The sequence below is a fragment of the Coffea eugenioides genome, chromosome 5 (assembly GCF_003713205.1).
Source record: "Coffea eugenioides isolate CCC68of chromosome 5, Ceug_1.0, whole genome shotgun sequence".
In the NCBI taxonomy this organism is placed as follows: domain Eukaryota; kingdom Viridiplantae; phylum Streptophyta; class Magnoliopsida; order Gentianales; family Rubiaceae; genus Coffea; species Coffea eugenioides.
This window is the reverse complement of record NC_040039.1, coordinates 5468468-5484875: the sequence shown is the minus strand read 5'-3', so window position 1 is coordinate 5484875 and position 16408 is coordinate 5468468. Positions and strand designations below refer to the sequence as shown.

The 16408-nt window shown below is 32.6% G+C and overlaps 1 pseudogene; it reads right to left on the bottom strand.

Moving 5' to 3' along the window:
- Nucleotides 1-4928: 4928 nt before the first annotated feature.
- Nucleotides 4929-15681, bottom strand: LOC113771073 (annotated as a pseudogene).
- Nucleotides 15682-16408: the final 727 nt, after the last annotated feature.

The following is a 16408-nucleotide window of genomic DNA, read 5'->3' as shown; positions in this document are numbered from 1 at the left end:
ATATATAATGAAAATATGAAATGATGCTGCATCTGAGAAAATGGCCTGTTTAACTGAATATGATTTGAGATGCACAACTTCTGATGTAATGTTAACGCATACAAGAAAAAATTGACTTTTGCAAAATTTCATCAAAACTTTGGCCCACCTGAAAAATTCAGTAGAATAGTAGCCCTAACTTTCTTTTGCTTCAAAAAAAAGTAATAAATAATTTGCATATAAATCAAGTGGAAATATTCATTAATAGTTTAGAGTGGATTTTTTCTTATTGAGAGGATGTATGACATTAACTAGTAAATATAGCACTAAATTTCTAACAATATCCAATTCTAAATTCTTGAATTTGGAACTCCATTTATATCTTGTCTTTTTAATTTTTATCCTTTTCATTTTGGGTTTTGTCCTTTATTTTCCAGGCAATACTCATTGATGGCTCGAACTGAAGCTACAGCAGAAGGCATTGGGGAATCAATCTCTATATCAACTTGTAGTTAGGCGATGTGAATAAGTTGAAAAGTCACATCCACATGCTTTGTTTAGAATCATTTGTTGAAAGCATATGTAACTTTTTTTCAACAATTTCTCAGCTCTTATTTCTTGAAATTATTAAGTCTAAAAAATTCACTGGCCTCCACTTCCAGCATTGAGAGTGAGATGTTTTTTTTTGTACTTCTTTATTTTTATGTAGCTCAACTGAAGACTTCGAATCTTAAAAAAGAAAAGAAGAGGGTTTAAGTTTAGAAGCAAGGACCTCAAAATTACGTGACTAATGTTCCTACCAATTAAATTAAGAAAATGATTTAAGTTTCAAAGCAAGGACCTCATAATCACTTGATGTCTTTACCAGTTAAATTAGGATTTGTGGACATTTTTTTCTCCTAGCAGCAGGGGGATAGGATTTAAAAAATAAGGAGGAAAATAAGAAATTTGAATTTAAAACCTTTAAATCTTGAAAAATAAACCTCTGCTACTTGGACTTGTGGACATCTATTTAAACTTACTATCAAATATGTCCTTTGTTCTATTGTTAATATTTGTATTTTATCCACCCATGAATATTATTGTCATTTCTTTTGGTTTTTTAAATATATATAAAAGTACATACAATAATACTCATTCACTGAAAATACTGAGAACTACTTCAAATTTAATGACCCAAAGTCCATGAAAAGATACATTAATCGTTCTGACATAGTTGCAAAAATCAATTTGGCTGCGTCAAAATGGTGTAAGTACTACAACAAAATTTGTGAAAGGATACATATATAAAAGGCCAGCGTAATAGAGAAAGATCTAAAAACCCACTAAAAACAGTCACCAATAGTTGAAAGAAGAGCTAAAGTCATCGCTTTCTCCATCTTGACCAAACTGATAAGGAAGATAGAAACAAAAAATATTATCACTAAATAAATTTGAAAAAACAACAAAAATATAAATTTAATGTGTTTTATCTTTGTAATGCACTAATAACAATCCTTATTTTGTTGGAGAGCTATGTTTCCATTATTTAAATAGATAACTTTAGTTTTGATCCAAGGTCAAGATTCATTTCAAGGCAATATAATTTTTTGGGCATTAATCTCAGTCTTTCCAAAAGGCTTTAGGCACTGAGTTTATACTCCATTCCATTCAATCCTTAGCAAACTGAAAGGTGGAGGCGTGGACTGGGCAAAAGTGAAATTTCTCACAAAATCAGCTAATTTAAAAAAATATATACAAACAAAGCTTGTGAACTTTGCAACCAAGCTTCCATGAGTCAATGATAGGGTGTGAAATTGTCATTCAATTTATGATTATTTTCCCATTTATTTTAGCCAAATATTGTATTAATTGATAGATTCTACTTATATTTGATTAATAATGCTAATTGTAGGAAAATAACTAAAACATGATTAAAAGGGGTAATTTCCAGCTAATTTGGTGGTGGCACATTCAGGACTTACATCCAAATCCAAAAGATTCAAGAATTTATCGCGTACGAAGATCTTCTAGTTAGAGTCAAATATAGACATCTTTAGAGGAAGATTAGGAAATTACCATTTTTCTTAGATATTTTATTAGGGAAGAATTAGCAGGCGTTTGAAAAATTATATTTTTTGCAAATCCTATTGTACTCTTATTGAGTTACTAGTTTCCTTACAAATGGAGTGTTTTAGTTTTACCCGACATTAGTATTCAAAGAGGAAGAATTGAAAGTAAAAACTTTAAAGGATTTGAATTTCCCCTTTTACATATTTGTGGTATATCTAAGCCTACTAATACAAAAGAACTGTCACTAACAAGACGCAAAGAGACTTTTTTAATTAACCAACTAACTTAAGCAAAACAAGGATTAAATCCTTAAAACCAAATAACTTTAGATTAAGGCACATTTATATTGGCTCTCTGCAAGGCCTCCTTCTATGCTGATTTAACAGTAAAGACTCCCTATATATATATATATATATATATATTACAGTAAAGACTTTTTTACATAATCAAAATCACAACACACTAGTCTAGACTCACCCTGTGCGATCTAGCCTCATTCCATAGAGACCGCATGAGATTCGCTATAATATTAATTATTCGGTAGCCTATGGGTCCAAGTTATAAACCATTCCTTTCCTTTTTGCACATCTGATGTGGGATAGGAGCCTCACAGAAATGGAAGAAAATGTTTTTTTTTTTTGTATAGGGAGTAAATGATTTGACGTTTCATTGTCATAATGTGGCAAATCATTTCTAGAGTTAGTGTGGAAGGATCATATTTGAGTGTTCTTCGTTTCATGTGGTTCTACTTCATACAAATTGAATATTTAAAACCTCCCTTGGTTCTTATTGTCACGTTAAGTTAATTCCTAAACTAATTAACGTTGTCTTCGTGTCATTTAGCATTGAGTGCTTTACTGCTCAGGTATCATTCGGAGTTCAATATCAATTGTAGTGAATTTCTTCTTGGAAGTCGTATTTGGTATTGTTATATCATTTTTCATTTTCTTTTTCTTTTTTTAACCATATTATTCTTGACAATTGACAATAAATTCGAGTAGGGCTCTTAAGTTTTTAATTCTATCATACTAGGTGAATAACTTTATAGATGTGAGTACTTGTATATATGAATAATTTGGTTAAAAGTCATGAATTGTATGCAGCATAAGCATGGATACCTTCATGTGTGTGTATGCGCGCGTACGTATATAATGTTTTTTTTGGTTTTTGAAGTCTTAATCATTAAATTCAGAAATAAAATATGTAGTCACTATTAAATGAGCATTTCTTTTTTAAGTAACTTGAGAAAAATGAATCCAAGTCTTTGATTATTATCCATCACAAGAAGCCTCATTTCCGGATTTCAACATTCACAGCACACAAAAAGAAAAGGTAAAATCATGCATTAATACAATTCATTAGTAACTTAGACAAGGTACATGTCCTTATAAAAATAGAGACATCTGAGGAGCAAAAATCACCTATTTAAATCTAGCTATTGCTTTGTAAGACCACTGAACTTTGACATACTCAGACAAGGGTATATCAATTCTGCAATTAGACACCACACGCAAGTGCCAGCTTTATGGCCTGAGATATGAGAAGCCAGATTCAATGCTTCATCATACACAACTATACAACTGCATCACATTGAACCCTTTTGAGATTCTAACACTGTCTTTGCAGCTTCTTTGACCATTTGTCCTGTCACATAATGTTTTCGACACACGGGCTGACAGGGTGTCAGCCTGTGCAATAATAAAACCTGCTCAAACTAAAAGTAATTTCTGTAGATAGCGGTAAGCAGGGTCGAATCCACAGGGACTGGGAGTAATTGTTTCTTTTCAAATTCACAGTGACAAAGGGGGGTGTTTTTGTGTAGAAGGTGACACTCAAAGAAATCCAAATAAAATCTAAGAAACTACTAAAAATTAAATAACAAATTACTAAAATCAAACGAGTGATAATTAAGGATCTAGCCAAGAAATAACTTCAGCAATGGTTCACCTAATTGATCATCGACAAGCAAAGGCAATTCCAATTATTTATCAATAAATAGGTTATAACTGCCAAACAAGCGATGACAGTCAACCCCTCCTTACTGTGTCGATGATTAAGGTACGCCCGTTAATCACTGCTCTAATTGAGAAATAATCCTAGGTACGCCCATAGAATTTAATTCCCCAATTGCCTTACGTATTAGAGGAGCCCTATTCTAATCAAATAACGCACTACCAGGGTTATTTTAGATTAGCCCGCGTATTCCCCTGACACGAACCCAATCATGCCAGTCGTCACTATTTTGAGACAATTAAACAATTACGGATTTAACGTCCCAGTTGACAATAGATTACCGAATTAACTAATTATCCGGATCCAAGACAATCAATTAATTAAACAATCATAAGCACTGTAACCAGGAAATATGCGAATACCAATAAATAAAAGAAAAAGATAAAATTAAATCGATCTCACAAATTTAGGCCAACCAAGACCTCCGTTGTTCCTTGACTAGAAAAGAAAAATTAGTTCATTCCTGGTGAACAAATCCCACGCAAAGTTGGAGAGGAAGCCGCAGCCATTGTCCTTGACCAAGGGAGCTCAGTTCGCTCAGTTGATGGAAGAATACAGAAAGTGACCAAGACCTTCAATTGCTCCTGACATGCGCAGGAGAAATCCACCCAAGACTCAAGGGAAAGGTCAAAAGGAAAACTATGCTAAAGGTCCTACGTACACTTCAGCCCCAGCGATTAGTTCTGTTTCAGTCTCCTCTTGTCTTTCTCAATGTAAAGAAAGCTTGTCTACCACAGAGCTCACACCGAGCATTTAACTTGGTTACAGAGTCCGCAAGGGGTACAACTTGAAGCACGGACCCAAAACTTCTCCTGAACAACAAAAGAGGGGAGGTCAGCAAAGGATGAAACTTCAAACCATCAGAAAATCAAATTTCAACATGTTTAAATAATACCCGAATCCATAAGAAAGGGAAAGCATCCGCCAAATCCATGTTGTCCATATCCAGATATCAAGCACACCAAGTAACAACATTTCTATCTAAGAACTTCTCAAATACAAGATGCCCTTCAGAGAGACTACTGCACTTGAAATACGTATCCATGAGAGCACTATTAACTACAAGGTTTTCACCAATTTGGCACTTGATCCACAGAGCATGGGCTTGCCTGCCCTGTTCTAGGATTCCTAAAGAAGCACAAGCCCTAAAGACTGATGCAAAGGTATAGTGGTCTGGCATCAAACTGTTTTTTCTCATCTTATGGAACATGCTTGAACCCACCTCTTCCAAACCTTTCTGCACATAGCCTGCAATCATCGAATTCCATGAGACCAAGCTTTTCATTTGTAACTTACCAAAAAGAATATGGTCTACATTAAGATCTCCTGCCTTTGCATATAAAATCAACAATTTAATATTTAGATATTCATTGGGAAAACATCCAATGATTATCATTTGCCAGTGGATTTTTTCCCCCAAACTATAATCTTTCCTGAAGATACAGTCTTGCAAAAAAAGAGAATAAATTTCTGATTCTACTTGAACCCCTGTGTGGCATAATATCCGAACAGCTTCCAGTACTCTTCCTGAAAAACAGAGATCCTTCAAACTCTCATCCAACTGAAAGGCAATCTCTCTAGTATTGGCCTGAAAATGGGGAATGTCATCAACGATGATTTAATTTGACCACAAGAACAACTCTACTTCCCTTGTTCTTTGACGAGCGCTGGGTATCTATATAATAATTAAGCTAATTCCACGACCAAATTTTACACTTAAAAAATCCTAAATACCCCACACGCGATTTTTCGCAGGTATACAAGTCGTGATTGAGTATCGGGTATTAAGAGTTGAACCCACAGAAAAGAATGTCAATTACTGATGGTTTTTGAACTCCTTTTGATGATTGAATTATTAAACCTATAAAAATATGAAATTTTCACCATTAAAATCTATAGAAATGCAATTTTTGACACTTAAACCATAAAATGCATAATTTCACTAGAAACTTTAACTATAAAAGTAAATAAGACATACCAAAACTAAATAATAAAACACACTAAAAACACATAAAATATGCATTTATCAAATTTCCTTACACTTAAACTATTACTTGTCCTCAAGCAATTAAGAATTAGAATCCAATATTTGAAATTAAACATGTGTGCAAAATTCGATTTCATTTTCTCAAAATAAGGTAAATAACCATTATGCAATCATTCAATTAAGTTCAAGTACTCATAATATCAAGTGAAAGAGAATATAATCACAATTTTAACTAGTTCAATTCAATTTCTCTTCCTTTTCCAATTTCACAAGCATATACTTCCTAAAGTCAATAAAAATACTTTCTAAACCCATGATCACCTCATTTCTCAAGTTCAGAGAGGGATTATATTCATATAACATAGCTAAATATCTATTCAAGTTGTGAAAGTGCCTTTTGGTTTGAATATTGATATTTTTAGATGAACATCGCCGGTTAATCAACACTTCACATTCTCAAGTTGCCTTACATACTATTAATTTTAGTATCGTTTTATGCAAAAATCGACATTTGTAAATGAAAACTCCCAATTACTAAATAAAAGAACCATTAGAGTAGAACAAATTTTATTCTTTTTTTATTTTTCAATAAACAAGATAAAACTAATATCATTCCCTCGAAAGAATAATATGAGAAGAGTATTGCACTTATTGACCATATTTATCATTTAACTACTCTCGAAAGAATAATATGAGAAGCGTATTGTACTTATTGACTATATTTATCACTTCACTATGTAAAATCAAATAAAAAGAAGAAATTTCATCAAAATTGTAAAATTTAGGCATAATTTTCTCCACTTTACATGGTATGCTTTTCTATAAATACATAAATTATAATCACATAATAGTCATCTTCAAGTTAAATGAGAAAAGAAATTTTCAAACCACACACATTTATCTCAAAAGTAAAAGAAATTTGAGTTACTAATGGCATGGAACTTGTTGTCTTTAGATAATATTGAAATAATTTGAAACCTTTTGGGGTAATTTTACAATTTTGAACAAGATTTTCAAAAAAAAATTTGGCAGAGTTTCCCTTTATAAATGGATGAAACTCCGCGCCAACAAACCCAAATTTGAAAAATTTCTTAGTACAATAACATTTCCAAGCATAAGTCCCATATTTTCAACCAACAAATCAATTACATACTGTACATATAATCTCAATTCTCCCATCTCCCCCATACTTAATATGCATATTGTTTTCAATGTATAAAAAGGAAAACCAAGATGAAGAAAGGAATACTCTCCTATTGATGTGATTGAAGTGTGCAAATATGAATTTTCAAAAAATGTCATAAAGTGTATGATCCATTTGCTGCAATTCTACAAAAAGGAAACCTCATGAGTTTCATTTGTAACCATTAGTAATAGAAACCTAAGAATTGAAAATGAGAAACAAAAGTGATAACAAAGGCATTAATAAATATAAAATGGCAATACATAACTGTAATTCATAACTCTACGCCTCTATTTTGTTGTTATACCCATATAAAATACACAAGAAACTACTCAAGCTACAATGAAATACTTCACTTCACGCATTTTGCCCTTCACATATTCAAAATTCTTCATCCAATCATGCTTTATATGAAGACTAAGCAATAAATTTCCATTTAAATGCATCATTTTCCTTTAATTAGATAAACTAGCCATTCTCTAAAGCTTACAAATTCAAATTCGCTAAAATTCATTATATAATGAATGTATATATGCAAACATCATAAACAAGTAACATTTTAACAATTTGAACTATTCAATTATACTTAATAACATTCCAAGGCCAAGTACCACATTGACCATAAAATAAGAATATGCATAAAATTAAACATTGTATAGATCATCACATTTCCACATTTGATCATCTAAACACGCTTAAAAATGTTATAATAGAACCTATATGAATCAACAAATATCATCACAAATTCACGGTTCAAAGTGTGTCAATAAACTTAAAAAATATGCAAATGGTGAATTTTAAAATATCAAGTTAAGTTCAAGAAATTTGTCTCAAATTGGTAGAGTGATGTTTGGTGATGTAAATGATGTAAAAAACTCTATGAAAATCATCCCAATTGACCTCCAATTGATGGATTTAGAAATGAAGAACCCTAACCTTAATCCTCTTTAAAACCGATTTTTGAGGTATTTTTCTTGGATTTCAATCGATTAAAAAGGTTCTATGAGGTCAAATGATGTTTGGTACGTTGATGATTTCTTGCAAAGAAATTGCGGAAAAGTGAGATTTCATGAAAGTGTGTGAGTGTGAGAAAATAAATGAGGTGAAAGAAAAGAAGAAGAAGGGAACAAGCCCGCGTTTTGTTTCTTTTTAAAACCATGCCAAAAAATATGAGCAGAAATCATGGCCTTGAGCCTGAGTTTTCTAGGTCACATTTTCTGCGGGCTGAGAAAACGGGACCTAAGGTCGCGTTTTGGACCTTGTGTTTTCAGTGTAATTGTTGTAGAAAGGAAAATGAGACCTCTGAAAACATGGGTTGAAGCCACGTTTTATTGAGCCCGCGTTTTCTTGCAGTAATTTTCTACAGAAATTTATGAACTTTATAAAAATTGCACTCTTTACCCCAATTGTTCAAAATTGTATTCTAGATCACTTTTTTGTCAAGATAATCAATGCATGCATATGTAAATTAATCAAAATATGCATTCTACCTTTCTTTAATAATAAAAACAACAATTACTCAAATCAAGAGGTGAAGTTTCTTGATCGAATTTCACTTTTTTCACCTTATTTAGTCATCTTAGTTTCTATTTCCCAAACCTTCAAAAGAAAAATAACAAATCAATTTAAACACATAATTTAAATATAAAATCATACCAAATTAACATAAATTGCCAAAACACTAGGTTACCTCCTAATTAGCATTTTTATTTATAGTCGTTGGTTTAACTATATAACCTCATTTTATAAGAAGGGCTTGTCAATGAATAATCCACTATTAGAGGACATGGTGAATCAATAAATGGTGATTTGATATCAAAAGCCACTTGTTCTAATAATATGAGAGGTGGAAAAGGCTTGCCTAACTCAAATGATTCATAGACATTACCTTGAATGTGCATCACTTGAGTGCTCACCAAAGGAACATTCGCTTGCCTGTTTTGGGTTATAATAACTTTAGAATTTACACTTTTAACACAATCCTCAAGAGCGGTTATATATGAATCATTCATGCTTGTCTCTTGAAATTCAAACTTCATTCTGATGGATTTTTGATATAAGTACAAGTTTAATTCCGAATTATACCTGTTTTACTGCAAGCATAGAGGTCAAACTAGTAGTTTATGGTATATATCGGGTCGACCCCATAGGGAGCAATTTTGCAAGTACTAAGACCTTACTTACTCTATTATTTAGACTAATAATCAACTTAAGCAAGAGAAGTTATAATTATTACTATCTAACTAGTCCTAACTAGATATTTGCAAGGTAACAATGGAGAAAATTCACTAAATACTTGAGTCTAGGGATATAGATTCCACTTATGGCATCAAAGATACAAATAAATAGATTTACTGCTTGTTACAACCCTTGTTTAACTAGGGATTCATCTCCAATATTACTAAATCTCATTGGCATGATGAAATGGCCTAGCCTAGACTAGTTTTCCCTATTTCCATGGAGAACAACTAAGTCTACTCTTATTTACTTCATGAAATGCAAGTTTAATCCACTTAAGTGTATCTCTATTCTCATGAGTCTACTACTTAAGCTCTATTTATGTTGTTTCATCATTATATCCAACTGTCATTGAATAATAACAACTATAAGCTTGTTATTGGTGATCAAGTAATAACAAGTGATAAGTATATGCAAATAAATAATTTAATATAAGATGTAACAAGTGTAAATCATATTCACTTCATATCAAGTGATCACGCAATAACAAGTGATAAGCATGCACAAATAAACAATTTAATACAAGATGTAATAAAAGTAAATCATATTCACTTCATATCAAGTAGCCATACGTTTCATCTACTTATTAGATCTAGAAATTTAGCTACTCATATAAGATATAATAAGAAAGAACATGGTTTCATTGCATGAATACACCCTGAATCACAAGTAAAAGATAGATAAAGAAAGCTTAGCCAAAATAATGAAGAAGCTCCCAATGATCTTCAATTTCTTCAACAAAATAAGTGTACAATGAAGTCTCCAACTGTTCTCACAAAAATTCTAGCTAGAGAGAACAAGACAAGATTCACTACTAAGTTCTAATGATAAAATCTGATAATCTCCTCTATGATGTCCTCTACTCTTTATTTTCTAAAGATTCTAACATCTCTAATTGTTAAGAGAGTCAAAAAGTGATTTTTTGACAAGACATAAAGCTCATTTTCTCTTCCTTTTGGAGTCTGAAGCATATGCAGCCAAAATTCTTGTCTGGAATATAGCTGGAAAGTAGTGTGAAAATAGAGCAAGTGGCTGAGTAAGTTGCAAAAATCAGGTTACAATACACGACTAAGAAATATGCGACTATATGTCGCGTTTTCAAGTGTCGCATATTCACTTATGTGTATTTAGCTTCATTTCAACTATTATTTTCTCCATGATGAAGGCCAAACCAGATCTTGTACAAAACATGAAATTTATAGTTCTTTGAGTTAGCTTTCCAATGCTTTAAGAATCATCCAATTTTGAGCTCTGTGTACTGTAAAATAACCAAAATACCCTTGACTAGTCAATCCCTATTTCAGTTCTCGACCGTGCAAATGAGCTTCTGTATTTCGACTTTTTTGACAATGAAAACGATTGAACTGGATTTCGATGTTTCATACCAAATGTAGATCTATCTATTAGTTTCAAAATGGTAAGAGTGTCCTCAATCCAAAGCATGTAACTCAAGACATTGCTGAAATACGATAAGGTGTCAAAGCTGCCTTTACTTGTATTTCTTCCTTTGAATGTTTTGCACTTCATGTCTTCTTTTAACCCCTTCAAATCATCAATAATCATCCAATTGTCTTCTCATTCATGCCATTTGATGCTTGAATCATAAAACCTATAAAAACATGAAATTTTTACCATTAAAATCCATAGAAATGCAACTTTTGCCACTTCAACCATAAAATACATATTTTTACTAAAACCCTAACTAATGAGCTATAAAACTCGTTAAAACATACCAAAAACTAACTAATAAAACACACTAAAAACACATAAAAATACACTTATCAAACTCCTCCACACTTGAACCATTGCTTGTCCTCAAGCAATTAGAAATATAAACCAACAATGATCTAAAACTTTGAAAATAAATAGATGTGCTCAAGTCAAACTTCATTTTCTCAAAACGAGATAAATAACTATTATGTAATCATTCAATTAACCTCAAGTACTCGTATATCGAGTAAAGGAGAGTCAAATATACCAGAATTTTAACTTGTTCAAGTCAATTTCTTATCCTTATTTCATTTCACAAACAAGCAATTCATATGGTCAATAAAATGCTTCCTAAACCCATGATCATCTTCTTATTCCACTTCAAGAGGCGTTTATTCATATCACTTAGTTAAATATGACTTAAGTTATGAAAGTGCTTTTTGACGCGAAAATTGACATTTTTAGATAAAGATTGCGGGTTACTCAATATTTCACATACTCAAGTTATTTTGCATACTCTTAATTCAAGTGCCGTTTTACGCGTAAGTTGACATTTTTAGATGAAAACTCCCGATTACTAAGTACAAGAACCATTAGAGTAGAATAACTCTTATTCTATTCTTTTTTTCTCTTTTTAGACTTTTCCCTCTTTTTTCTACTTTTTTTCCCTTTTTCCATAGTAAAGATAATTAACATTCCCTCAAAAGCATAATCATGAGAAGAGTATTACATTTATTGACCATATTTATCACTTAACTTACAAAATCAAGTAAACAGAAGAAATTTCATCAAACATGCAAAATATAGGCATAATTTTCTCCACTTTACTAGATATACTTTCCTATAAATGCAAAAATTACAATCACATAATAGCCATTTCCAAGTCAATTGAGAAAGGAAATTATCAAGTCACATATATTTACATCAAAAGTAAGAGAATTTGAGTTACTAATGGTATGGTACTTGTTACCCTTTGGATAAAATTGAAAAAATTGACATTTTTTTGGGTAATTTTGCAAATTTGGACAAGATTTTAGAAAAATTTTGACAGAGTTTCCCCTTAAAACTGAACGAAACTCCCTGCTGGCAAAACCAAGATTAACAACATTCAAGTGCAATTTATATTTGAATTATCAAGTCCAAGTAATAAACACAAAAATACTACAATTACCACACATTTCCTCTCTCACATTTAAAATACACATTGTCCTCAATGTGTGGGGAAAGGAAAACAATAAAAGATAGAAAGAAGTACCGCTCAATGCGATGGCTGAGATCCAAATCAACCATGAATCACAAACTTTCGCCATAAGACATAACACCTACTAACACTATCCAAAAGATAAAATATAAAAGAAAAAGTGCAAGTTAAACATCTTACAAACAAAAGATTAAAAATAAATAAAATTAGGAAACACAAAGAAGAGCCATCCAAAGGTGCAGTTTCAATCATCGTCTTCTTCTTCATCATTGCCGTCATGAGGTGGAGAAATGCCTAGATAATACTCAGTCCACTCCAAACGAGTGTCCATCCATCCCAACCGATATTCGATATCGTCCAACCGAGTAAAAAACCGTTGCCAATTTGATTATTGAGGTGGAGAAAGAGGTGGAGCAGTAGAAAGTTCGGCTTCATCCTAGTCATGATGTGCCTTTTGTTTCCTTTCTCGAGTAGGTTGAGGGATGTTCTCCTTGCCAATACTCATACACCGAAATGAAGAAACTAATAATCGGTTGTCGGCGTGACAAATTCGTGGGTTGCACATTGCAAGTTAACATCTTGATGCTTGAACGCCAAAGAAAGAAGACGAGGAAATGCTAACTTGAATGAAGTGGTCCGCCGCCTCGCCGTAGATCTTATATAGCTAATGATGATGTTCGGCAATGGAATTCGAGCGTAGAAGAACTCTTGATTATGAAACATATAATCAAGAAAATAGATATCACTCTTTCGGACCTCCCTATGACCAGTCTTTTTGGGTATGACATTGTACGTCATTATATAAATGATGAGACAATGGCGAGGTTCAAGGACACTGGCTACCATTGTCTCTTTCCTTAAAGACCGAAAAGGTTGGTACTCAAGACCAAATCTATTCATGGCATGCGATGGATTCCACCGCCTATTTGGTGTGATGAAACCCTTCTTCAGATCGATCGCTCGACCTTGGTTGCTACATCCAAAAATAGCAACTAGGCATTCCCGTGATAAAACAATGTGTCGTCCTCGCACCCATGACTCCAATAACTCGCCACTGTGACGTGCCTTGTTTTCAATGTTGGCATAAAACTCACGCACCAAGTTCGGATAATAGTGAGTCGACAGTGTGAGAATAGGCATCCAACCAAGTTGGTTAAATGCTTCTTTAATATAATAGACCACTTCGATTTCCAGACTTACATGCATTTCGAAGAGAAACTCGAAATTAGTGACGTGCGCGGGGTATACATATAATATTAAACTCATCCCAATCAAGTTTTACATTTATAAATTCCTAAATACCCCACACGCGATTTATCGCAAGTATACGAATCGTGAGCGAGTATAGGGTATTAAGGGTCGATCCCACAGGGAAGAATGGAATTACCGATGTTTTCAAACTCCTTTATTATTTAGACTACCACAAATATAAAATTTAAGAAAATAACACTAGAAAGCTCCTAGAGATATGGAATTCCTTACTACTCTTGCAAATGAGATTATCGGTTAAGTGAATGCTATTATCTTGATTAGTTATGGCGTAATTTCCTAATGTATGTGAAACCTACTTTCGTAGTGAACCAACTATACTTGTAATTAAGTCATACCTACTCTCGTGGTTATGAAATTAACTACAAGTTCATTTCTTCTATGAAATTACATGAAACAAGTCACTTAAGCCGCATAGGTGCACCTCTACTTTCGTGAGTGTACTCCCTAGGCTTATCACTTCTTTGAACTAGTGTTAAATTCCAATTTTCATTGCAAACTTAACACCTTAAGATTATCATAATTAATGGCCAGTTAATCATGATTAGATAACCAAAAGTGATAAATAGCTTGCTCAAAATAATATGACCAAATAACCAAATAAACATCATTAACAAAATATAGAAAGTTCAACCAAACCCAAGGTATAAACTTTAAAACACATATTAAATATAAAATCCAGAACTTGTATATTAGCTAAACTTGGAATCAAATACAAAAGATAAAGAGTTGGAAAGGAAAAATAACCCTTGTCACATGAGCTCTTTCCTTGCCTTCTTCATCTCCTTCTTCATCTTTGCCTAGCTAATAAACAAGAAGGATGAACTACTACTCTATACTAAACTAATCTAACAATAAGAGAATGGAAAAGCTACATTTTTGCAGACTCCAAGCTTCTCCCGTATATTTTTCCCTTCATAGACCTCAAATGTCTCTACATATAAGCTGATGAAAAGTCCTTCCCTTACCAGTCATAAATTTCTGCTATGACTCTCCACTTTGATTCTCCAAATCTGGATTTGTTAAGGGAGTCAAAAATAATGGCTTTTGACTTGGAACCTTGGCTATATCTCTTCCTTATGTCTTCTGAAGCATGTGCAACCTACGTTTTCTCTCCAACTCTAGCTGGAAAGTAGTGTGAAGATGAGAAAAATGGCTGAGCAAATTACAGAAATTCGGCTGCCATACACGTTTTTACTTTTGACCTCACTTCAACTGCATTTTTCTCCATGATGAAGGCCGAACTGGCTTTTGTGCAAAACACAAAAGTTGTAGCCCTTTGAATTAGAGTTCCAATGCTTCAAGAATCATCTAATTTGGAGATCGGTGGACGGAGATATGGTCAAAATACCATAGACTGGTCAATTCTGGGCTTCAGCTTTCGACCATCCAGATAAGTTTCTGTGTTTCGACCTTTTGACCAAGAAAACGGCTGAATTGGACTTTGATGTCTTCATACCAAATGTAGATATATCTCTTAGCTTCAAAATGGTACCAAGATCACCTTGATCCGATCATTGTAGCTCCTGATATAGTCAAAATACGAAAATGTGTTTGAGTTGTGAAAGCTGACTTTTCTTGATTTTTGTCCTCAAATTGCATTTCTTCCTTTTACACTTCATATTTTATTTTCCTCACTTTAATCCATCTTCAATCATCCAAATATCTTCTCAATGCACTTCATTTGATGATTGAATCATTAAACCTACAAAATATGAAGTTTTTCCCATAAAAATCCATAAAATGCAATATTTAGCCACTTTAACATAAAATGTAGTTTTTTACCAAAACCTTAGTTATTTTAGTTATAAAACTAAATAATCAAACCAAAATTAACTAATAAAACACACTAAAAATACGTAAAATAAACCCTTGTCAATTAGCATGCGCTTCGTGCCATTCTTGATTCCTAAGACTTGTGAACTTGGCACTATCAAAGACGGCAATATGGGCACTACGAGAGGTGCCCTCCCCTTGTTGTCTCCTCATCGGTTGAGGAGAAGGAGATCTCTCTTCTTTGCTTTCTTCAATATCCTCACTCACCTCCATTTCGTCACTACTAAAAGACGAATAGACAACTTGCTTCCCCCGTGCAATAGTATCTTAAGAAAAGAGATTCAATTATTCACATGTACTAACACATATTGGCTCAAATAACCGTAAATAACCACAATTGGCTCAAATAACCACACATACATATCCCTATGTCATAAGAAATTAAATAAATAGACATCAAAAATCACAATTATGACATATAAGATGTGACCTAGGCAAGTGCCAAAAATTGTCAAAATCACCAATTTATTAAAATAGGTAACAGATATGCCCCAATTAACAAAATTAGTACTAATCATGATTATAGCAATCGTTAATTAACGATAATAATGCACAACTAGCTATAAACATGGTTAAGCAAAAAATTATCCGAATAATTCACAAAATTCATTAAAATTACTCCCTATACACAATGCACATGCAAAAACATCATCACTCAACCATTTGTAACCATAATCATCCATCAACACGGGTTCAATAACAATCTAAGCAACTTTTTCAATTTTTTTCAAATATAGCAATTTACAAATTTAAACAATTAATAATCCATCAATTGTTATAATTTAACATGTAAACATGCTTAGACAATCATAATAAACATATTGGAAACTAAAAACGTCCATAATATTCATCAAAAATTCGAAATTAGAAGATGTCAAAAAATTCAAGAAATTGAAAAATATCAACATCTAAAATTCAAAGAATTGATGAAGAGATATAC